This window comes from Hypanus sabinus, chromosome 15, assembly GCF_030144855.1.
Source record: "Hypanus sabinus isolate sHypSab1 chromosome 15, sHypSab1.hap1, whole genome shotgun sequence".
Lineage (NCBI taxonomy): Eukaryota > Metazoa > Chordata > Chondrichthyes > Myliobatiformes > Dasyatidae > Hypanus > Hypanus sabinus.
Genome location: NC_082720.1, coordinates 57,958,486 through 57,982,235, shown reverse-complemented (window position 1 = coordinate 57,982,235; position 23,750 = coordinate 57,958,486).

The following is a 23,750-nucleotide window of genomic DNA, read 5'->3' as shown; positions in this document are numbered from 1 at the left end:
AGCGTTACATTCTAAATTTACCCACTGTGGGCACAATGGTAAATCTAAATCTAATTTCCAGTATAATAAATTCTGAATATTATTCACCCAATAGTAAAATCTAAAATTGGGTAAAGCTAAACCACCATCTTTTTTAGATTTCTGTAACTGTCTTTTACTTAATCTGGGGTTTTTATTTTGCCACACAAATGAGGAAATTTTTGAATCAATGCTAACAAAAAAAGACTTAGGAATAAAAATTGGTAAGGCTTGAAATAAATATAAAAATTTCGGTAAAATCATCATTTTAACAGCATTGATCCGACCAACCAATGATAAGGATAAAGGAGACCATCTAGTAGTAAGTTGTTGAATTTGATGAAGCATAGGTAAAAAATTCAATCTGAATAAATCTTTATATTTCTTGGTAATTTTTATACCTAAATAAATAAAATTATCAGTAACAATTTTAAATGGTATCCTGTCATTCAGTAAAGTTTGTGCATTTAAAGGGAAAAGTTCACTCTTATCCAAATTTAATTTGTAACCAGAAAAACTACCAAATTGAGCCAACAAGGATAGAGTAGCGGGAATAGAATTATCAGGATCAGAAATATATAACAACAAGTCATCAGCATAGAGCGATAACTTGTATAATTTCTCATTACGGGTAATACCAGAAATATTAGGGGATTCACGAATAGCAATGGCTAAAGGTTCTAATGCAATATTAAATAAAGGACTTAAGGGACAACCTTGTCTCATACCACGAGATAATTGGAAAAAAAGAGGATCTATAATTATTCGTAAGAACAGAAGCAACAGGTTTATAATATATTAATTTAATACATGATATAAAATTAGAACTAAAATTAAAATTCTTCAAGGCATTAAATAAGTATGTCCATTCAACTCTATCAAAAGCTTTTTCAGCATCTAATGAAATAACACATTCTGGGGTTGTGGGTGAGGAAGTGTAAATTATATTAATTAATTTTCTAACATTAAAAAAGGAGTATCGGTTCCTAATGAAACCAATTTGATCTCCTGAAATAATCTGTGATAGTACCTTTTCTAACCTAATAGCTAAAATTTTTGTAAGAATCTTAGGGTCTACATTTAATAACGATATAGGGCGATAAGATGTACATAAAGTAGGATCTTTATCTTTTTTAAGAATTAAAGAGATAGTAGCTTCATAAAAGGACTGGGGTAGTCTCTTCTTAATAAATGCATCATTAAAGATTTCACATAACCAAGGGGAAAGCAAAGAAGAAAAAGTTTTTAAAAATTCTATAATATAACCATCAGGGCCAGGAGCTTTCCCTGAATTCATCGATGAAATAGCCTCTCCTACCTCAGCCATAGAAATAGGAGCATCAAATAAACTTCGATCTTCATCTGTCAATTTGGGAATATTCAAATTGTTAAAAAAATTACCCATCATAGACAGATCACCATCAAATTCTGATTGATATAAAGATTTATAAAAATCTTGGAAGGTATTATTAATTTCTTTATGATCCGTAGTCAGATTACCATCTTGTTTACAAATTTTAATAATTTGTCGCTTACTCGAAATAGCTTTTAATTGATTAGCTAACAATTTACCAGTTCGATCTCTATGGATATAAAATTGAGCCCTGGTCCTAATTAATTGATTCTCAATTGAAGAAGATAACAGTAAGCTATGTTCCATTTGCAGTTCAACTCTCTTCTTATAAAGTTCCTTGGTAGGAGTAACGGAATAAATCTTATCAATTTCTTTAATTTTATCCACCAATAAAGCTATATCTAAATATCTTTGTTTTCTTTTACCAGCAGAATATGAGATAATTTGTCCACGAATAAAAGCCTTAAAAGAGTCCCAAAGTATTCCTCTGTCAATCTCTTCAGTATAGTTTGTTGAAAAAAATAAGTCAATTTGCTGTTTTATGAAGGTAATAAATTCTGGATCTTGAAACAAAGTAGCATTAAGTCTCCAAGATCTAGTATTAATGAAAGAGTCCGAAATCTTGATAGATAACTTCAAAGGTGCATGATCCGAAATAGCAATAGAATCATATTTACAGTCAATAACATCTGCTAATAAACGATGATCAATAAGAAAATAATCAATTCTAGAATAACTATGATATACATGTGAAAAAAACGAAAATTCTTTATCTTTAGGGTTCAAAAACCGCCATATTTCAGTAATTCCCGAATCGACCATAAGGAGTTAATAAGTAAAGCTGATCTATTCGGAAGAGTTCGAATAGGTTTAGATCTATCCATCAAAGGATTCAAACAACAATTGAAATCTCCACCCATTATCAACATATATTCATTTAGATTAGGAAGGGTAGTAAATAAACGTTTAAAAAATTCAGGGCAGTCAAAATTTTGAGCGTAAATATTAACTAAAGCCACTTTTCGGTTAAAAAGTGAACCAGTAATCAACAAAAATCTGCCCTGTGGATCAGATATAATTTCATGATGTATAAACGAGATTGAGGGGTCTATAAAAATAGACACACCCCTAATTTTAGCAGTACAATTCGAATGTAATTGTTGACCCTTCCAGAACCTAAAAAAGCATTGATTATCCTCCCTCCTAATATGGGTCTCCTGTACAAAGATAATATTAGCATTTAGTCTATGGAATACTTTAAATATTTTTTTACGTTTAATCGGATGATTTAAACCATTAGTATTCCAAGAAATAAAATTAATAGACTTATCCATCATGCTAATATTAATTGTATATACCATGAAAGGTTGAAAAAAACACATAACCCATAATTCAGGAAGAAGGAAAAATGGTACAGGAGCAACCGGAGAACATGACACTTCAACAATATTAATAATTTAAAGTCGGCCCATAAACTAAAAGCAAAAAAATAAAAAGCAAAAGCGTGAAAAAAGATCCCTCCCCCCTCCCCCCACCCCTCAAAAGAAAGCCAAGCGGCAGGCGCATAAACTAACACTAATATTAACCACATTTCAAGATGGCAGCTCCATGAAAAGATTTTAAAAAAACTATATAACACCCAGATTTAAATATAGGGTTGCAAAGAGAAAATGTATATCAATCAGAATGAAAAAAAAATATAATAAAACAAACGATCATTAATAAAAAAAAGGTATCAACATTAAAATTTGAAAATGTAATCTACCTTTAAAAAAAAATTCCATGTTCAAATACAAGAAAAATGACGTTTCAAAAGCAAAGACTTATGGGAAGAAGAAACGACATTTTGAAAAAGCCATATTACAAAATATAAATGTAAGTTCAACGATCTATTAAAAAATTTAATAGAAAAAAAGTTATTAAAATAGGATTTAAAAAAAAAGATTTAATAGACACTACAATATATAATAAAAAAAAAGACCAGAAAATCCAAAACATTCGTCCCATTTCCAAGTGCATGCAAACAGATAAATGTTTACAGAAAGTAAAGTCTTATGGGAAGAAGAAGCGACATCTTAAAAAAAGTAAATCCTTATTACAAAATATAAACGTGTATATCCGAAACAGAAAAAAGAATAATAAAAAAAAGAGATATTATAAAAAGTTAAAAGAGCATCTATAAACAATGGTGATAGTAAAAAAAAAGAAACCAAACCCGTAGATCAGGATAAGAAGTTATAACCCAGCTTCATAGGTTAAAACTTAAAATGAAATGGCATCTTCTCTCCAAAAAATTTTCAGCATAACACATAGTTCAACTTGCACTAGAAGATCGATATTCTTCAACGAATTTCTTCGCTTCTTCCGGAGTATTAAAAAATTGCTGACTGTTGTCGTTCAACATAATTCTAAGATTCGCTGGAAATCTTAAAGCTTGTTTAAGTCCAATCGAATGAATCTCTGCCATCACTGGCTTAAAAGCGATTCTCGCTCTCATTACTTCGAATGAATAATCCTCAACAATTCGAAATGTGTTGTTGTTGTGAGAAATCATACCTTTTTTACGAGCTAATCGAATTAAAAGCTCTTTCTCCCGAAGATAATGAAGGCGAACAATCACAGCTCGTGGTTTGCCACTCGCAACCAAAAACCTCGCAACTCTGTGAGCGCGGTCGATAACAGGTTTAGTATGCAAACCTTCAGCACCGAAAATTTCCCACAATAATTTAGAGAAAAATTCAGTTAAATCACCGGACTCAACTTTTTCGGGGAACCCGATAATTCGCAAATTCTGTCTGCGAGATCGATTTTCAAGATCAGTAATTTTAAACTTATACTGATCTAATGTTTTAACAGTCGAGTGTACCTTCTTCTCCAGCGCTTCAATTACATGTACTTTTTCGCAAATTAATTTTTCAAGAGTCGTGATCTTATCTTCATGCCGCTGAATTTCTGATGCCTGCAATTGAAGCTTAGTATCAAGCGATCTAACAAATCCTTAGAGTTCAGATATTTTCGTGGTAAGCTTATTTTCCAAACTTGCCAGTTTACTTTCCAATTTACTTTCTAGCCTGCTTTCCAGAGTTGCAAGTTTAGCGTCCAGAAGATGAGAAATAGCGTCGATGGATAGAGGATCCTTAGACAATTTCTTGCTTGTAGCCATTTTAAGTTTGACAAGATTAAATCAAATATTGTTTTAGAAAAAAAGAGTTAATCAAAAGTATCAACTCATATGATTAGGTTCGAAAAGATTTGATTAAAGGGTGATTATAGTTGAAAAAGTGAAGAGCGCCTAAAAGGCAGATGCTTACATTGCCATCTTGAAACTCCACCCCTACAATATACAAACTCTAACCTGTACATCTTTGGAATATGGGAGCACCTGGAGGAAACAGATGTCTTCATGGGGAGAACATACCAACTTCTTAAAAGCAAAGGCCAGAATTCAACCCAGTTCATACAGCTGGTACTATAAAGCATTGTGCCACCATGCCACCCCCACATACAGAACTGTGCAAAAGTCTTAGACACATATATATAGCTCGGGTGCCTAAGTCTTTTGCACAGTGGTATATATTAAGTCTTTCCAATTACCAAATAACACTTAATAATACTGAGCTAATTCAAAGTATTCTTATTTCTGTTTCCCAATCACTTTCCTATTTTAATCAATATACAGTACAGTGTATGGACCATTCAGAAATTTGATGGTGGAGGGAGGGGTGTTGTTTCTAAAACTTTGTGTACCTTCACTTTTTCTTTTGAACAAGCAGCAGAGATTCAAAATGATGTGTCACCAATTTAGGATGTGCATTGGAAATTGCTTCTAAACTTTACCACAGAGGAGACCAAATTAATTAATACCTTCAAAAGCAAGGTCGAATTGGGAGCAGTGAGAGTCACGGTATGGGGAACAGTGAGGGAAGTGGAGCCAAAAATCAGGTCAGCCTTGAACACGTTGAATACCAGAACATGTTCAAAGCTGTATAGTCTATCCCTGTTCCTATTTCTTTTATTCTTGTGTGTTTATGAAATAAAGCTTTTGATTGAACTGCCAATCCAGGCCTGAACCTGAATGTTTATTCATTAACAGTTGTATAAGAAGCCAAGCACTGGATATGTTGAGCGGATGGGTAGTTCTGAAATGATTCGCATAGCCTTAAGCAAAACGAAAGGAAAATATTTATAATACAGCTTCAAACCTTAGAATTAAATAATCTGTTACAGTTTGAGTCCAGGATCTTGTGAGAGAGAATAGATAGCTTAAATTGAGGCCCCCCATCGGTCGGGTCAATCATGGATGTTGCGTCCCAGCTGTCTACATGGTGTGCAACTCAGTGCAGTACAATAGGGAGCTGTTTCCCTTGTAGCATACACCCCTCTCCACGTAGCTGATGAATTCACAGGAACAGTAGAGATCAATACAGTTTGGCACCAGCAGCATTGTATGAGTGGCCAGTCGATTTTGAATTCAATGCAAGACTACCTTAGGGACTCCAGCTCTGGACTTCTGCGCGTGCAGGCTTTGCCTTGAGTGGGCATAGTTGCACAGCAGCAGAGATTTAGAAACATAGAAATCCTACAGCACAATACAGGCCCTTCGGCCCACAAAGTTGTGCCGAATATGTCCCTACCTTAGAAATTACTAGGCTTACCAATAGCCCTCTATTTTTCTAAGCTCCAGGTACCTATCCAAAAGTCTCTTAAAAGATCCTATCCTATCCTCCTCCACCACCATTGCCGGCAGTCCATTGCATGCACTCACCACTCTCTACATAAAGAACTTACCCCAACATCTCTGTACCTACTCCCCAGCACCTTCAACCTGTGTCCTCTTGTGGCAAACATTTCAGCTCTGGGGTAAAAGCCTCTGACTGTTCACATGATCAATGCCTCTCATCATCTTATACACCTCTATCAGGTCACATCTCATCCTCTGTCGCTCCAAGGAGAAAAGGCCAAGTTCGCTCAATCTGTTTTCATAGGGCACACTCCCCAAACCAGGCAACGTCCTTTTAAATCTCCTCTGCACCCTTTCTATGGCTTCCACATCCTTCCTGTAGTGAGGTGACCAGAACTGAGAACATTTCTCCAAGTGGGGTCTGACCAACGTCCTATATAGCTGCAACATTACCTCTCGGCTCCTAAATTCAATACCACAATTAACGAAGGCCAATGCACTATATGCCTTCTTAACCACAGAGTCAACCTGCGCAGCTGCTTTGAGTGTCCTATGGACTCGGACCTCAAGATCCCTCTGATCCTCCACACTGCCAAGAGTCTTACCATTAATACTATATTCTGCCATCATATTTGACATACCAAAATGAACCACTTCACACTTCTGTGGGTTGAACTCCATCTGCCACTTCTCAGCCCATTTTTGCATCCTGTCAATGTCCCTCTGTAATCTCTGACAGCCTCCTCACTATCCACAATACCTCCAATCTTTGTGTAATCAGCAAACTTACTAACCCATCCCATCCCTCCACTTCCTCATCCAGGTCATTTATATAATTCACAAAGAGTAAGGGTCCCAGAACAGATCCCTGAGGCCCACCACTGGTCACCAACCTCCATGCAGAATATGACCCATCTACAACCACTCTTTGCCTTCTGTGGGCAAGCCAGTTCTGAATCCACAAAGCAATGTCCCCTTGGATCCCATGCCGCCTTACTTTCTCAATAAGTCTTGCATAGGGTACCTTATCAAATGCCTTGCTGAAATCCATATACATTACATCTACTGCTCTTCCTTCATCAATGTGTTTAGTCGCATGCTCAAAAAATTCAATCAGGCTCGTAAGGCTTGACCTACCCTTGACAAAGCCATGCTGACTATTCCTAATCATATTATACCTCTCCAAATTTTCATAACTCCTGCCTCTCACCAACCAGTGAAGTAAGACTTGCTAGTCAATAATTTCCTAGGCTATCTCTACTCCCTTTCTTGGATAAAGGAACAATATCCGTAACCGTCCAGTCCTCTGGAACCTCTCCCAACCCCACTGATGATGCAAAGATCATCGCCAGAGGCTCAGCAATCTCCTCCCTCACCTCCGACAGTAGCCTGGGGTACATCTCATCCGTTCCCAGCAACTTATCCAATTTGATGCTTTCCAAAAGCTCCAGCACATCCTCTTTCTTAATAACTACATTCTCAAGCTTTTCAGTCTGCTGCAAGTAATCACTACAATCACCGAAATCCTTTTCCATAGCAAATACTGAAATAAAGTATTCATTAAGTACTTCTGCTATTTCCTCCGGTTCCATACACACTTTCCCACTGTCACACTTGATAGGTCCTATTCTTTCACGTCTCATCCTCTTGCTCTTCACATACTTGTAGAATGCCTTGGGGTTTTCCTTAATCCTGCCTGCCAACGTCTTTTCATGGCCCTTTCTGGCCCTCCAAAATTCTTTCTTAAGCTCCTTCCTGTTAGCCTTACAGTCTTCTAGATCTCTTACATTTCCTAGCTCTCTGAACCTTGTGTAAGCTTTTCTTTTCTTCTTGACTAGATTTATTACAGACTTTATACACCACGGTTCCTGTACCCTACCATAACTTCCCTGTCTCATTAGAACATATTCCCTGAACATTTGCCACATTTCTTCTGTACTTTTCCCTGAGAACATCTGTTTTCATTTTAAGCTTGATCAGTTTTCCTTCTGTTGGATAAGCTGCTAAACATGGCTGACGAGGCCTATCTGCCCAAAGCAACTGGTTTGGTTTTAAGGCGCCAGTAACTCGCCTTTGTACCTTCTCCTGTCTGTAGAAACGTTTTCGTTGGGCTTAGTAGCTAAGCCACATGTGAAGGCCAGGATATGGACCTGGTTATCAGAGGTTTTTTGAGATGCATGTCATTGGGAGCATTTAATAAGTAGTGGGAGCTTATCCCCACTACCACCCCCTGCTGTAACAACCTATAATAACATATGGTTTAAATTATCCTTCCTGATAATATCTTGGGAAACTACTCTTTAGTTATATATCAAATCTTGCATCAGATTAACACTGGCTTATAGAAAAACCTTAAAATCCTAACTCTGCATCAGAATAATCTTTATATTTGAATCTCCAAGCAAGCCTGGTTTGTACAAAGAGCTTTCAGTCCATTTTAATCAAAACATTTACAAGGAAAGTATATTTTGGGTGTTGAGGGTATTATTCATGGAAATATAATACTTTGTGCAAATGGGAAAAATGAAGATGACTTAAATGTATTCAGTAGCTTATTGGAAGAATGCAGTCTGGTTTAAGTAAACATATTTTCTGGACTGTTGCTTTTGTTAATGTGTTAGTCCCCTGCCAATTTTAGCAGCATCTGGGGAGCAGTGCAATGTCTGTTCAGGTTAAATGTCTCTGTTGGGAATGTAAAAGTGATGTGGTGACAGGGACAGCTGATCTTTGTAGAGCTGCAAAGAAATGTTTTGATGCAACTTGTAATTGATTATAAAAGAAAAACGTTGAAGTGAGAGGGGCTACAAAAAGTATTTGTCTCCTTTTGTCACACTTTTGAAAGGGAGAGAAAGATCCTTTATAGTCTGCACAGTACTTCACTGCTAATTCTGGAATTCTGGAACACGAGGAGAACAGATGTGCTCAATTGATGTCACCATTTGCTCGATGAGGGAGCATCTCTTTAGGGAGTTGTGCATTTTTCCTGTCTGCTTTTTGTAATTTTCTCACGCCAAATATGCACTACCAACTCGTGTTACTCTTTTTGCTACTTTTGTACAACACATAACCCCAGTTTTTTATGTTATATTTCAATGGCTTGGATGATGGAATTGATGGCTTTGTTGCAAAGTTTGCACACAATACGAGGATAAGTGGAGGGGCAGGTTAGTTTTGAGGAAGTAGCGAGGCTACAGATGGACTTAGATTTGGAGAATGGGCAAAGAAGTGGCAGATGGAATACAGTGTCAGGAAGTGTACGGTCATGTACTTTTGTAGAGTAAATGAAAGGTTTTTATTTTCTAAATGGAGAGGAAAATACAAAAAGTCGAGGTCTTAGGAGTCCTTGTGCAGGATTTCCTAAATGTTAATTTGTAGGTTGAGTTTGTGGTGAGGAAGGCGAATGTGATGTTAATATTCATTTCAAGAAAGCTAGAATTAAAGCAAGGATGTAATATTGAGACTTTATAAAGCACTGGTCAGACCCCTGCTCCGTCTGCCACAACGGACAGGATCTCCTGGTTGCCACCCACCTCAACTCTGCTTCACATTCCCATTCGGATATGTCCATACATGGCCTCCTCTACTGCCATGATGAGGCCAAACTCAGGTTGGAGGAGCAACACCTCATATACCGTCTGGGTAGTCTCCAGCCCCTTGGCATGAACATTGAATTCTCCAACTTTGGGTAATTTCCTCCCTCTCCCTTCCCCCATCCCAGTCTCATTCTGCCTCCTCCTCCAGCTGCCTATCACTTCTGTCATGATTCTGCCTTCTTCTACTACACATAGTGCTTTCCCCTCACATTACTTCTTCAACTTTCCTGCCTATCCCCTCCCTGCTTCCCCTCCCCCACCCCTTGATCTTTCCTCTGATTGGTTTTCCACTGGCACCTACCAGCCTTCTCCTTCCCACCCCCCACCCTCCGTCCCCCCCCACCTTCTTTATAGGGCCCCTGCCCCCTCCCTCTTCAGTCCTGACAAAGGGTCTTGGCCCAAAACATTGACTGCTTATTTCCACGGATGCTCCCCAACCTCCTGAGTTACTCCAGCATGTTGTAAGTGTTGCTTTGACCACAGCATCTGCAGTGTACTTTGTGTTTACTCATTTGGAGTATTGTGAGCATTTTTAGGCCCCTTATCTTAGAAACGATATACTGAAATTGAAGAAAATTCAAAGGAAGTTCACGAAAATGTTTCTAGGATTAATCGGTTTGTCATATGAAGAGCATTGAATGGCTCTGGAGCAAACACGAGGAAATCTGCAGATGCTGGAAATTCAAACAACACACACAAAATGCTGATGGAACACAGCAGGCTAGGCAGCATCTATAAGGAGAAGCACTGTCGATTTTTTGGGCCGAGACCCTTCGTCAGGACTAACTGAAAGGAGAGATAGTAAGAGATTTGAAAGTAGTGGGGGAAGGGGGAAATGCAAAATGATAGGAGAAGACCGGAGGGGGTGGGATGAAGTCAAGAGCTGGAAAGGTGATTGGCAAATGTGATACAGAGCTGGAGAAGGGAAAGGATCATGGGATGGGAGGCCTCGAGAGAAAGAAAGGTGGGGGGAAGCACCAGAGGGAGATGGAGAACAGGCAAACAACTAAATATGTCAGGGATGGGGTAAGAAGGGGAGGAGGGGCATTAACGGAAGTTCATGCTATCAGGTTGGAGGCTACCCAGCCGGTATATAAGGTGTTGTTCCTCCAACCTGAGTTTGGATTCATTTTGGCAGTAGAGGAGGCCATGGATAGACATATCGGATGGGAATGGGATGTGGAATTAAAATGTGTGGCTGCTGTTTAGGTTTTTACAGAAAGAATTGTGGGTGTCTGGAACACCCTGCCAAGAATGGTGGTAGAGGCAGACATGCCTTTTTTCACACAGAGAGTGGTGGGTGCGCGGAATGCACTGCCAGCGACAGTGGTGGAGGTGGATACAATAGGGTCTTTTAAGAGATTCTTAGACAGGTACATGGAGCTTAGAAAACTGGAGGGCAATGCAGTAGGAAAATTCTAGGCAGCTTCTAGAGCAATTTACACGGCACAATATTGTGGGCCAAAGGGCCTGTTACGTGCTGTAGATTTATATGATTCTATGTTAGGGACATTTAAGAGATTCATGGATAACTGAAGGCACATTGATAAAAGAAAAATAGAGTCTGTGTGGGAGGAGAACATTAGATTGATATTGGAGAAGCTTAAAATGTTGGCACAACATCGTCGACTGAAGGCATGTACTGTTCTATGTTGTGATATAAATAGTACATAAAAATGTAAATCCATCTCTTTTTTTTTAATGATGATCTTTACAGAAGGACCAATTACATATTTTCTATAAAGAGCAATTCCTTAGCCAAAAATCCTGACATAACAATATATCAACTGAAGATTCCACATGCTTCCTTACACAGTTTTAAGTCTGATCTATCCTCCTTTCCAGATAATTTATGTGATAACATTGCAAAAATGACGATTTCTAGAATATCATCTTCACATTTCTGTGGCTGTCTGGTAATGCCGTGTCTCAGTCCCATGTTGTGTAATTGTGGCACAAAATATGTTTCTGGAACTAACAAACAAAAACAAAATCACATTTAATTCTCAGTATTTGTTGAGATTGACATCCTGAACTGGTGTGTGTCTCCCACTGTTCTCAAGCCGTAGATGCTTGCTGTCTACCAATTGTGGTGATATTTCAGTCCACGTGCATCTACAGAGAACAAGAATGCCCAAAGGGTTTAATGCACCCACAGCTAATTCAAAATGAACAACACAAGTAAGAGAGTGCTGAAGGGTTCCATAATATAACTTTACCAAAGTAGGATTTAATACAAAAAGGTAATGGTGAAAATGTATCAATCTAATGTAAATAAATCTGAAATATAAGGCCGGTTTTAGTCAAAAAATTGCCATAACACCATAATAACCTATCTAGTTTATTAATGTTCTTCAAAGGAGAAAATTGGGTCATCTGATCCTCTCTGACATGACTATAACCCTTGATTCACAATAATATGTTGACTCTTCCCTGCCTTTTGAAATGAAACGTTAACTAACATGGTACTCAAGGCAATACGAGTGGCAGCAATTACCATCCATACCACCACTGACATTTTCAAAAACCAGAAGACCTCTATTTTAAAGTAACAATTACTTGGATTAAAGAGAGTTGAGAAATTAGTTTTACACCCAAGATTTGCTGAGGGGTGACTGGAGCTCGCTGACTGGAAGATTGGTGGAGGTGGAATTGGACCATTTGAAGTACATGTGACATATAAAGCTCACCGTTATGTACCTTTAATTTTGAGAAGCCCTACTGCAATAAACATCATTTCTATTTTTTGTAAAGCTGAATGTTGGTGATATTGTGGCAGAGAGCAGTGGTTCCTGGGGATTTAAATAACACTTGGGAAGGGATAATGTTTTTGCATCTGTTCATCCATCTCAAATGTTTAGCAAAACTCTGCTTTGATTTACTTCATCTGTCTTGAATAATGGGGATTGCAGGAGGGAAAATGAAAAATTAGTTATATTCTTATTGTTGCTCTTGACTGAAAAGTCACAAAACAACTTATAATGTTAATTGATGTATTCATTAGACAGGCATAACATTTTCATAATTTCTTTCCTCATGGTGTTCTAAAGCTCTGTGTTGGCTTTGAGACATTAGCATGGCATTACCACTGCATGCTTATCTGTCCTTGTTTTTATTTAAGCTTTTTACTGCTGCATAATGACAGCAAGTGAACCACTAAAGGCTTCTGTTTATTAAAGTTAATGTGAAGTTCATTTATGATCTCTCACTGACATATGTGCGGGTTTTTGATGTTTTAATCCAAAGTTCTTTACAAAGTCAGGAAAGAGGCACAAAACTTGTTGCTTCACAATCATTTTATTAAGAGTTGATAAAACAAAGGAAAATTGAAACAGACAGTAACTAGAGTAGAAGGTCATAACAGAAGGCAAAACAAAGACTTAAAGACAAGAGACTAAGATGGTGCTGCGTTGTGGTCAGCTATTTTTATATTCCATAGATGAAAAATTTCTACTCAAATTTGTAGATAAGAGTCAGCCAGTGAAAAAGTCCTGATTCAATTAATACAACATCAAGGAAAACTTCCAGAACATTCCTGAATCATAACCAATGTAATGACTAGGGACACACTGAACAATTGCATTCCACACTGTGGCCATGAGGAAACATGCTGTACTGTTACATGCAAATAACATGTATTAGTTGTTAAACTGCAAAGAAAATAAAAATCAAACAGTTGGATCCAATATCAGTATCAGACACACGAGACTACAGATGTTGCAATCTGGACTAACACACAAAGTATTGGAGGAACTTGACAGGATGTTCCCCAACTCTGTGCTATCAGTTTCTACCTCCTATTAAGAATATCAAACCCACAACGACAGTACCATTATAATCTGGTGGACTGACGTCTGTCTTGCAGAGGGCAAACAGCTTCTCTTGAATACTTCCACTTACCTATCCCTGGAACAAAACTCCACCAAGGCCACTGTCTCCAGTGCCACACCAACCTCAGCACGTCTGTGTCCAACCTCATTGTTTGCCAACTTAACGTAGCCAATTTCTACCTCTTTCCTAAGGTTTCGATCTGAAAAGTTGACTGTTCATTTTTCTGTACTAATAGAACATAGAATATTACAATACAGATTCAGATTTATTCATCACATGTGCATCAAAACATGCAAAACAACAAGCACACTTCTGCAGCCAGCTTTGAGCCTAATCCAAGACCTTTCAACCCTAATCCAAGATTAATCTGAGGCTTTCCTCCCACATTGCCTCAATTTTTCTTTCATCCATGTGCATATCTAAGAGTCTCCTGAATGACTCTGATGTATTGGCCTCACCCCTGGTAGTGCATTCCATGGACACACCTCTCTCTGTGAGAAAAAAACAACTACCTCTGACATCTCCCGCAACCCCCATAATTTCCTCCAATCACTTTAAAATTATATCTTCTCATATTAGGCATTTCCGCCCTGGGGGGAAATGTCTCAGCTGTCCACTCTATCTATTTTGTCCACCTCTCTCAAGTCACTACTCCTGCTTCAGCTCACTCAACCTTCCCTCATTAAGACATACTGTCTAATCCAGGCAGCATCCTGGTAAATCTCTTCAGCCCCCTAAAGAAAGTAGCTTGATGGAAGGCACCCAGAACATATTCCCTTCTCCATGCCAAATTTCCTAGCATGCAGATATAAACTGGGATGTTTTATCAACTTAAATCAATAGTGCTACTTACAAGGATGATACAATTTACAATCAGTCAAGTTAAATCAACTTTTATTGTCATTTCGACCATAACTGCTTGGTACAGTGCATAGTAAAAATGAGACAGTGTTTTTCAGGACCATGGTTTACATGACACGGTACAAAAAATTAGACTGGACTACGTAATAAAAAAAAACACAGAGAAAGCTATACTAGACTACAGATCTACACTGGACTGCATAAAGTGCACAAAAATAGTGCAGGCATTACAATAAATAATGAACAGGACAGCAGGGCAAAGTGTCAGTCCAGGCTTCGGGTATTGAGGAGTCTGATAGCTTGGTGAAAGAAACTGGTATATGGTCAAGTTGTAAGAGCCCGAATGCTTCGGAGCCTTTTCCCAGACGGCAGGAGGGAGAAGAGATTGTATGAGGGGTGCATGGGGTCCTTCATAATGCTGTTTCCTTCGCGGATGCAGCATGACGTGTAAATGTCCGTGATGGCGGGAAGAGAGACCCCGATGATCTTCTCAGCTGACCTCATTATCCGCTGCATGGTCTTGCGATCTGAGATGGTGCAATTTCTGAACCAGGCAGTGATGCAGTTGCTCAGGACGCTCTCAATACAACCCCTGTAGAATGTGATGAGGATGGGGGGTGGGAGTCTATGTATACAACAGTCACTTAGACATTGTTTCACAGGATTGCTTTTATATTTGTATTTATTGTGCTTTTGTTTGTTTTTATTGTGTTCTTTATGGTTACTGTGTTTTTTTTTAATGCTGCATTGGATCCAGAGTAACAATCATAAACTTTGCACTTGTGTACTGAAGAATGAAATAATCTTGAAACTGCCAATTTGAAACATTTGGTTATTAGGCCAACTCTAAGATTCCATATTTGCAATGTGAAGTACAGACTTCCCTCTTTTAAGCTGCAGCTGTTAACTCTTCTTGTACTCCGCAGAATAAGCATGGGAATCAGAACCATCTTATTTCAAAAACCTAGTTTTATGATGGAAGAAATAATTAAAATGTTAAAATGTTTCAAAATGTCCAGTTTGACTTTTATTTCAATAGCAAAAACCTAGATATGTTGTCCGCCCTTATTTGCTCTTCAAAAGATGGAGAAAAGCTGCATTGTGGAACCGTTGTTTTCCATGTGATGAAGGTTACTTTTTCTGTTCTGTTGGTTTAGGGATAATGGTGTTTGACCCAATGGTGGTGATACAGGGACAATGAAATTTCGAGTTTTAGTGACTTGAAAGGAAAGTTATGTTGCCTTTGGCCTAAATTAATATTTTTCGTTTCATTTAGACTTTTGTTTCACCAGTTACTAATTTGTTATACTGAATTTTGTTTTTTTTAACTGACTCCTCACGCCTCCTGTGCACAAGACTGTCTCAGCTTGTGGTATGTGAGTTAAAGAGGAACATATTGAGCAGCACGCACAAAATGTTGCAGGAACTCAGCAGGTCACATTGAGCAGCTCACATCGTACATTGGTAATTTGAATTTTGCATGTACTCACAGGAAAAGAGAAATAGACATGATCCTGACATGAGAAAATATGTTATCGTTTACAACTCAACAATTTACTATTCTGTGACAATCTAGTTGGTCTTGATTGTGGGGTTGTTTAGAGCATCATTGTTCCTGCTGCCACTGTTAATGTGCATTCATTCCATCTACCGTGATCTGAAGCGTAGGCATCTGGTGAAATCATCCTCTTGAACTCAAGTCTCAAATGAATTATAGGCCAGTTGGCTGTGCATATATGCCTTGGTCAGGGTCAGCATCTTCAAGCAGACAGGGAAAGAGGAAAAACAGTACAATTGACCTCAGGGAAACTTGCTTACTGAAGAAGTGCTGACATATTCATGGGTTTTGTTCCCTCCTGTATTGCATTCTCAATATAAACTTTGTGGTTCTTTGCACACCTATAAAACACATTTAGTGATAAAAGAGACAGCAGGTCAAAAATGAGAAATATTGAGCCAAGTTATTTTGAAGGCCTTGAGTTTCTAATTGGAATTTAAATTTGACCGTGACCAGCAGCTGCATGGCTGCAGGCTGTCAAAATATGAGTCTGCACATGGTATGTTTCATACAAAGGGGATGTTTAATACTGCCAATTACTCAGTTCAAGAGTCCTTCTATCCAAGGAGATGTCCACAGTGCTGAGGAGCATGATTCACCATCGTGCTTCATTCCCAATTTAATTTGAGGCTGAATAGAGATCTTTCTGCCTTTCACTACAAAATCAGGAAAGATGCTTTCAACTATTGGAAAACCTATATTTTATTGACCCAAAACCCAGAAGTCATTTAGTGTAGAGTAGGCCAGTCAGCATTTGAAAAAGAAAGGCAAGTTAATTCTAAAATGATACCCTCAGGAATTCTGATGAAGGATTGCATTGGAAACATAAAACTCTCTGGTTCTCTTTTGTATTCTGCCTGTCATACTGTGTAAATCCAAACTTTTATAATTGCATTTTTATTTCAATCCCATTAAATGTTCTCCCTTGTCAGAAGCTTTTTTTTTCATGTAACCTCACTACATGCTTCAAATGGTGGATGTTTTAATTTTATTTTTTAAATTTAGAGATGCAGCACAGTAACAGGCCCTTCTGGCCAAACAAACCTGCCCAATTGCAGCTATGTGATCAATTAATTTATTAACCCTATATCTTTGGAAAGTGGGAGGACAGTGGAGCACCCAGAGGAAACCCATGCGGTCATGGAGAGAAGTACAAATCCCTTACAGATGGTGACAGAATTGAACCAAAGTTGCAGGCACTGCAATAGCATTATGCTAGCCATTAGTTATATTAAAATCAAATAGTGCCCTTCCTTTGTTAAGTTTACAACCCTGAGATTTATTTTCATGCAGGCATTCACAGTAAATACAAGAAACACAATGAATGACTGCACCTGACAGGATGAACAGGCAAGCAATAAGCAAAAGATAAGAAACTGTAAATACAAAAACAAAAAAGAAATACTAATAAATATATAAACTATAAATATTGAGAACATGAGATGAAGAGTCCTTGAAAATGAGTCCGTATGTTCTAGAACAGTTATGTGATATGGTGAGTGAAGTTATCCCCTTGTACAACTCAATGTACAACACTTAAATAACTGCTTAAACAGCCAGAACAGAGAAGGTTTCAAATTTTTACCCAATGGGTCTTCTCATTATCTTCACCAAAGTGTTTCTTTCCTTGTAAGGTTTAATTTTCATTGCCACCCTAAAAATCATTTATCTACTCCCACCTCAGCACCTCCTGCTGAGTGGGATCACATTCAGGTTGGAGGAGCAACAACTTATTTTCCATTTGAGTAGCCCCCAACTTGATGCCATGGACATCGATTTCTCAAACTTCCAGTGTCCATCCATTGGGCAGTGTCCGTCTCATCTGATGTGCCCATTTTAAAGTATCCCCTAATAACATTTACAGGTGGACTCAAGTTAATCTTAATTCTTAGGCTTTTAATTTTTAAGTAAGTTAAAATATTCAGCAGTGCCATCAGTGGCAGGAAATTCTCCGAACCCCAGTCTTGTCATTCAGCAGACTAACCTCACTTTGATATTTATGACTAATATACTATTAAGGGTTGCACTCAATAATATATTGCCAACTGTAAACTAGGAAAACTTAAAGAAAAGAAACTTAATGGCTATTCTAAGAAAGACTGCTCCTGAATTTTCTGAATATCATGAAGTAGGCAAACTCCAGGGTGGCAGTGGCATATATACATAGTCCCTGCTATCTGTCACTCATCAGTTACTGGAAAGAACCTGAAGCCTTCAATTACAACTTACTCAAAGGTAAGTTGATCACTTTGATCCCATTGCATCACACACACAAAATAATGAATGACCTTCGCAGGCTAGGCAGCATCAATGGAAAAGAGTAAGAGTCAACATTTCAGGCCAAGACCCTTCATCAGAATGAGAAAGAAAGGGGAGGAGTCAGAGTAAGAAGGTGGGGGAGGAGAGGAAGAAGTACAAGGTGGTAGGTGATAGGTGAAACTGGGATGGGAAAGTAAAAAACTGGGAAATTGATTAGTGAAAGAAATAAAGGGCTGGAGAAGGGGGGAATCTGATAGGGGAGGACAAGTCCGTGTGAGAAAGAAAAGGGGGAGGAGCATTAGAGGGAGGTGATGAGCAGGTAAGGAGATAAGGTGACAGAAGGAAACAAGGATGGGGAATGGTGAAGGGGGAGTGCCATTACCGGAAGTTTGAGAAATCGATGTCCATGACATCAAGTTGGAGGCTACTCAGATGGAAAATAAGTGTTGCTCCTCCAACCTCAGTGTGATCCCACTTGCAGTCACAAAGCTTTTTCAAAGTCTCTGTCTGGGCTGAGAAATAATTACTCTATGCCTAACAAATCAATTCTCAATATCCTTCTGATGTTTCAGCTTTTCCAGTGTGTTAGCATTTTAGTGATGAACCATTTTCCTTAAGTCCCTCAATGAGCTGTTATGTCAGTTTTCAATGTTATTTTGAACTCTGGTTTTTAATTAGAATTGCTGCATCCATAACTAGTCACAGGGTTTAACAATGTGACTGAAGGTCTGCACTTCAAAAAATAATTACAAGAATTGTTCTCAAAGTAAATGTATGCCACCACATGCAACCCCGAGATTCATTTTCTTACAGGCATTCACAATAAATACAAAGAAACACAATAGAATCAATGAAAGACTGCACACAAGATGGACAAGTAGATGCTTCCTCATATGCTGTTTTCTCAGCATTTGTTTTGATTTCAGATATCCGTTCCCTCTTTCCCCTTTCTTCTTTTCTTTCTTTCTCACTGCAACTCACCTACAACATGGGTAGCAGAATTAGGATGTCCTCAAGATCATTGTCATTAAGTGCCACAGAGTCTCAGAGTTGTACAGCATAGTTGCTACTAGCTTCTCACTACTACCATTGGGCAAGAGCTTTCTCACAACTACCATTGCGCAGGAGGTACAGGAGTGTTAGCCTGTCAGGCTTCCGAAACAGCATGGATAATTGTACGCACCTCAACACTGAACTGACTCCACAACTTTCAAGAGGTCTTTCTCTTTTGCACATAGACCATAAGTCTATAATTTAATAATTTAGCATTCTTTTGGTGTATAAGTTATATTGCAGTCTTGAAGAAAGATACTCTGATGTTTCCCAAAAAATATTATTCAGCTTTTAACACTTTTTGCTAAGTGATCTCCAGTTTTTCAGGTTTATCTGCACATTCAGTGGCCACTTTATTAGGTACACCTGTACACCTACTTGTTAATACAAATAACTAATCAACCAATCATGGGAGCAGTTCAAAGTATAAAGGCATGCAGGCATGGTCAAGAAATTCAGTTTTTGTTCAGACTAAACATTAGAACAGTGAAGGAATGTGATCTAATGTTTTTGACTGTGGAATGATTGTAAGTGACTGATGGGGAGGTTTGAGTATCTCAGAAACTGCTGATCTCCTGGGAGTTTCACACACAACAGTCTCAAGACCTTACAGAGAATGGTGGGAAAATAACTCACATCTAGTGAGTGGCTGTTCTGTGAGCGAAAATGCCTTGTTACTGAGAAAGGTCAGAGGAGAATGGCCAGACTGGTTCAAGCTGACAGGGATGCAATTGTAGCTCAAATAACCTCATGTTTCAACAATGGCATTCAGAAGAGCCATTTTGAATGCACAGCATGTTGAACCATGAAGCAGAAGACCACAAACGTAGTCTCACTGTCTACTTTGTTAGGCCACTGAGTATCTCACACAAAATCGATGTTCATGCCATCAGGCTGGAGGCTGTCAAGACAGAATATAGCATGTTGCTCCTCCAACCTGAATGTGGTGTCATCATGACAGTAGAGGAGGCCATGGACTGACATATGGGAATGGGAAGTGGAATTGAAATGGGCGGGCAACGGTATATTCCGCTTTTTGTGGCAGAGAGAACGAAGGTGCTCAGAGAAGTTTTCTCCCAATCTAGGTTGGGTCTCACCGATATACGGGAGGCCAAACCAGGAGCTTTGGATACAGTAGATGACCCCGACGGTCTTACAGGTGATGTGTCACCTCACCTGGAAGGACTATTTGGGGCCCTGAATGGTAGTGAAGGAGGAGGTGTAGGGGCACATGTGGCATTTGTTCCACTTGCAAGAATAAGTGGCAGGAAGATCAGTGGAGAGGGATGAGTGGACAAGGGAGATGCATAGGGAGCAATCCCTGTGGAAAGCAGAAAGTGGGGAGGGGGATGGAAGGAAAGACGTGCTTGGTGGTGGGATCCCATTAGAGAAAGTGAATGCTTGTGGGCTGGTAGGTGAGGACGAGGAGTCCTATCCCTGGGGTGGCAGTGGGAGGACAGGCTGAGGGCAGATGTGCACAAAATGGAAGAGATACGGGTGAGGAAAGCATTGATGGTAAAGGAAGGGAAGGCCCTTTCTGTGAGGAAGGGTGATCCCTTTTGAGGTGGCGTAAGTTATGGAGAATTGTGTGCTGAACACAGGCTAGTAGGGTGGTAGGCGAAAACAAGAGTATCCACAGAGTACGCATTTTAAAAAAATTTGGGAAATATTTGCTATTTTTATTGTTCAGTCCAATACACAAATAAGTTCAATCAAATAGCTATAAACTTGGAATCAAAAAACTGAAGTGCCTGACAACGACTAATTGCTTTGTGACTGACAACCATAATGTTTGAGCATATAATTGTCATAGCTGGTGACAGTAGCTATCCTGTCTTTGACACAATTCATTTTGTATTGCTCTCTTCCCTAAAAAGAGGTCAAAATAGTTTCTGTCAGACAAATTGAAACTTCAGATTGATGAAATAGAAAGAATTCACCTTTTTTCCCTAAAAGATATAAATAATTCATTGCTCTTTGAAAGAACCATTTTCCTTTTTTATCTTAGATACCAGCCTTGAGAAAGGCGTAAGCAAAAGTTTTGGAGATGAATTATAAACAATAATCACAATTTAGTGATTCTCTGAATTCAACTGTTAAGTGGTAGATTCTGTTCATTGAATCGTTTTTTAATCTGATTTTTCAAAATGTTTTAATCTGAAATAGGATCAAGAATGCTGGAAATAACTAGTCTGTGCAGAGGGTAATGATCTTGTTATCAGGATAGTTGAGAAAACAGACTTGTTTTATGTTGGAGAGAAAAGAATGGGGTTGAGAGAACAAACGTAATTGGGTGATTACTTGGAGAAACTGATCATACGTCATGGCTTCCCTACCCTTATACTTTGCACTCTGACCAATGAAGGCAAGTATACTGTATCCATTCTTTACCACCTTATCTACTTGTTTGGCCATTTTTGGGACCAAAGATTTGCTTGTACCCCTAGGATCACGATGTAAATCATTCTGTTTTGGGTGGCATAGTCGTTAGTGGTTAGTGTAATGCTATCACAGTGACAGTGACCTGGGTTCAATTCCTGTAAGGAGTATGTACGTTCTCCCCATGATCATGTGTGTTTCCTCCCACAGTCCAAAGATGTACTAGTTGGTGGGTGAATTGGTCATTGTAAATTGGCCTGAGTTAAATCAGTGTGACTGGGCTACATGGCTCAAAAGGGTCAGAAGGGCCTAATCCAGCTGCTAATAAATGAATAGATGCTCTTACTGTTCCTGCTGTCATAAGTGTGAATTGAAACCTGGCTTTGAGTAGGTAAACATAGAGCAGAGGTTCTCAATCTGGGGTTCATGGACTCCTTGGTTAATGCTAAGGGTCTGTGGCATACAAAAAGGGTTGGGAATCCCTGCCTTAGAGCATGTCTGTTGAGGCCAAGAGGTTGCCTCTGGCTAAATATTTTGTTATCTTTACAAACAGCAGTGTTATTGCTTGAATTCTTCCTTGATCTTGGGAATGGAGATGAAAAATACCAAGAAAACTTCCATAATTGTCTTTAACAACTGCAAAACTAACTCATTTGGAAATAGCTCTTTCATCAGCTTGATAAACAGATGGAATGCCAATGGTGTAGAATCAAATGGTGTAGATCTTTCAGGATTTGTGTGAAGTCTGCAATTGACTTTTGGGGTCTTTCCCTTTGGAAGAGAAAGGATAAAGTTGACATTCTTCCAGACTATCTTGTGAGCTGCTGGGAATTATCCTGTATTTGTGGAAGCCAATTATGAACAGAATTAAACTTCAGTACCCTGCGAACAATTTATGTCTAAGTTCATATGTGAGGAATTGGCACCGTCAGTTACCGGAAGCTGACCAGCAAGAATAAGTACACAATTCTCTGACTGGGACTGTGATCTTCATTATCGATTTTAAGTACATTTATGCTGTACAACAATTGCAGTAGTATTTGGATTGTGATGGAGCTTAGGATGTATCCATTTCTCATACTGTAAAATACTGGATTTTAATTCTTTATTTTATACCTAGATTTTTATCAAGCATCATAACCCCTTAACAGAATACATGCAGTTGGTTAGTTATTAGATTGATGAATAACTAATTACCAATCACGAGGAAATCTGCAGATGCTGGAAGTTCAAACAACACACACAAAATGCTGGTGGAACGCAGCAGGCCAGGCAGCATCTATAGGGAGAAGCTCTGTCGACGTTTCGGGCCGAGACCCTTCGTCAGGACTAACTGAAAGGAAAGATAGTAAGAGATTTGAAAGTAGAGGGGGGAGGGGGAAATGCAAAATGATAGGAGTAGACCGGACAGGGTGGGATGAAGCTAAGAGCTGGAAAGGTGATTGGCGAAAGTGATACAGAGCTGGAGAAGGGAAAGGATCATGGGACGGGAGGCCTCGGGAGAAAGAAAGGAGGGCAGGGGAAGCACCAGAGGGAGATGGAGAACAGGCAAACAACTAAATATGTCAGGTATGGGGTAAGAAGGGGAGGAGGGGCATTAACGGAAGTTAATGTTCATGCCGTAAGGTTGGAGGAACAACACCTTAGAGTTTGGATTCATTTTGACAGTAGAGGAGGCCACAGATAGACTTATCAGAATGGGAATAGGATGTGCAATTAAATTGTGTGACCACTGGGAGATCTTGCTTTCTCTGGCGGACCGAGCGTAGGTTTTCAGCGAAACGGTCTCCCAGTCTGCGTCGGGTCTCACCAATATATAAAATGCCACACCGGGATCACCAGACGCAGTATACCACACCAGCCGACTCACAGGTGAAGTGTTACCTCACCTGGAAGGACTTTCTGGGGCCCTGAATGGTGGTGAGGGAGGAAGTGTAAGGACAGGCGTAGCCCTTGTTCCGCTTACAAGGATAAGTCCCAGGAGGAAGATCGGTGGGAAGGGATGGTGGGGATGAGTGGACAAGGGAGTCACATAGGAAGCGATCCCTGCCGAAGGCAGAAAGAGTGGGGGACGGAAAGATGTGCTTGATAGGGGGATCCCGTTGGGATCCAACGTAATTATCAATACAAATTTTTATCTATTTTCCTTTCAAAATTTGCTTA